The sequence below is a fragment of the Mastomys coucha genome, chromosome X (assembly GCF_008632895.1).
Source record: "Mastomys coucha isolate ucsf_1 chromosome X, UCSF_Mcou_1, whole genome shotgun sequence".
Classification (NCBI taxonomy): Eukaryota; Metazoa; Chordata; class Mammalia; order Rodentia; family Muridae; genus Mastomys; species Mastomys coucha.
In genome coordinates, this window is record NC_045030.1 from 127,322,264 (window position 1) to 127,324,941 (window position 2,678).

The 2,678-nt window shown below is 34.9% G+C and overlaps 1 protein-coding gene across 5 annotated transcripts in view; it reads right to left on the minus strand.

The window, feature by feature from the left end:
- The window catches only part of Sytl4 (synaptotagmin like 4), a 54,267-nt gene that overhangs the window by 8,443 nt on the left and 43,146 nt on the right, over window positions 1-2,678 (minus strand). The window lies entirely within an intron of this gene.

Consider the following 2,678-nt stretch of genomic DNA (forward strand, 5'->3'; position numbering starts at 1 on the left):
AAAAATCTACCTTATGCCTGTCGAGTAAAATAAACCTACATTTATGCTTTCATTTATATCCTAAAATATGATCATACTGAATTTGATACTTTTTGAAAAGGGAATATACAAGAGATATACTTACTCTTAAGTGAACAAAGCAAGAAGTAGAAAAACAATCTCATATTAAATATAAACATAAAATATACTAAAACTATAACCATGGACTATAATGTGTAATGTTTTTTATCACTCTATTATTGCAATTACCATTTGCCAGATACTGTTATTAGTAGTATAAATATATCATTTGTTTAGTATGTTATCTCTATGAAATAAGTATTATCCTCATCTTGAGTGTTGAATAGAGAAACGGAGAGGTTAAGTCACTTCTCCACAACACCTTGGTTCTAGACTCCACGCTTTTTACCACTAGACTGAATAAAACCATTCAAAAAGATACAGAAGTATCTAACACTAGGAAGAACAGACTGGGAAAAGCAAAGAGACTTTTCGCTACTTTATGTCATCATCCACAGTGTCCTCCCTGTGAAAAAGAGTCACATCTGCTTCTTTTAAAAAAGTACTTTAAAAAGGAGAGGGAGCTTGTATAGGTTTTAGGGAGAGGTAAAAGTCTGCTATGCAGATTTTAATATTTGACAGTGTGCTTCTATGCTTCAGTGCCAGGTATCAAGGCCAGAGCCTCAGACCTGCTAAGCATATACTCTACCTCTGCATTCTATCAGCCTGTCTTAAACATGTGTTTAGCTAACAGCCCCCTATCACTAGAATCTGTGGGCTAGGAGGACAGGAGTCAAGCTTAACTTCTGTTCATCCCAGAAAGGCCAACACTTAGCGTGCTACCAAGTTTACGTAGGCACCCCATGTTGACTGAATGGATACAACAGCGAAAGAACAGGAGTCCAGGACACAGAGCAGGTAACTGTGGGGACGGCTTCCCTCTGTTAGCTCACTAGCTGTCACTCTCCTTATGCTCCAGTTTCCCCCAGCACAAGCCTGCACAAATTAGAGGCACCCTCACATTTCCTCAGGCTGAGCTAAGCTACATCCTCACCACTGAGCATGCTAATACTGGTAGGCATAATCTAGGTTTCAATAGACATACTGAATATCCGGAATACACAAGCTTAGTGTGTGGGGAAGGATTGTCAGCAAGAGAAAAGAAAATGGTAGCACATGGATTATTGGGGGTGGGGTGTCAAAAAAAAACCCAGAAATGTTAAATATTGACTATTTAAGTTAAGGAGAAATGTATGATTTTTAAATTTTTTAATTAAAAATTTAGTTTTTAAAAACCTTACTTTAAGTCTAGCAAATAAAGTTTACATATTAAAATGATTTGATAAAGTTTTAAATATAAGATATAAGGGGAAAACTTCAAGTTATTAAAATATTTAAAGAGGAAGATAAGATAGTATTTTATTTCCTAAGCTACATGATTTATTAATTCCTAGACTGTTGACTTTAGTGAACTCTTAAAATCCAGAGTTTAGTATGATGGGTTTCTTTCCCTGGCACATTTTCATTCTGCCAAAAATATTTCCAAAGGATAAACACTTCCATTTTAATGGAAGACAAGTTTTGGTGGCAAATTCATGGTGCTTTACGGTGACATTTTCACTACAATTATATAAACTCCAAGCCACAGGGAGAATGACTTGCATACCAAATAGTTAAGAAATTCTAGTACTCTAATAGCATGTTTTACTTTGATAGCAACTGCTTTCCTGTTTTTATGACTCTTTAAATTTATAAAAATATAATGTCACTAAAGTTTTCTGGAAGGCAGCAGCCATCAAATTACTAGATATACTCTCCTCTGACTCAAATATTTTGCCACGAGGGCTTTCTCTGACAATTAGTTTCCCCAAAGAAACCCAAGATAGGAGGCAGGGTGTGGCTCAGCAGGATAGCACTTGTTTAATATATATGAAGCTCTAGATTGGATCACCAGTACTGAAAACAGACAGAAAGATATATGACAGCAGCTTTCAAACATAACAATTTAAGTAGCCACGAGTAGGGGTTGGGTAAATAAACTTAGAATGCAAAAATGTAAGAGAATATTATACAGCAAGTAAAATGAGATCAATCTGTAAGTAATGGTATAGAGTGATACCTATAATAAATTGTTTATATATACATATATAATATATGTATACATGCACATATATATATATATATAAACAAGGCTTCTTCAATTAACTTGAGTCAAAAATACTACACTATGTAGATATATGTATAGATAGATGATAGGTAGATGATAGATTAGTATGTGTGCTGCTTAATGTAAAAATTCTAGAAAGATACTTAAATATTTGCTAAGAACAGCTATTTCTAAGTAATGAAATTTACTTTCTTTTTACATATTTTTGTTGTTTTAATTTGGGACCATGTATATATAGATATTTTTATACTTAATAGTTTTAGCAGGGCAAAATTTTGAAAGTTTAAAACAAAGAAAACCAAAAGACAATAAAAATGGAAAGATAAAAGTATATTTCTCTGGACCCCTGAGATCTCTGACACTGAGCCACCAACCAGGCAGCATACACTAGCTGATATGAGGCCCCCAACACACATACAGTAGAGGACTGCTGGGTCTGTGCTCTGTGAGAGAAGATGCACCTACTGGAGTGCACGACTGGAGGCCCCAGGGAATTTAGAAGTCAGGTGGG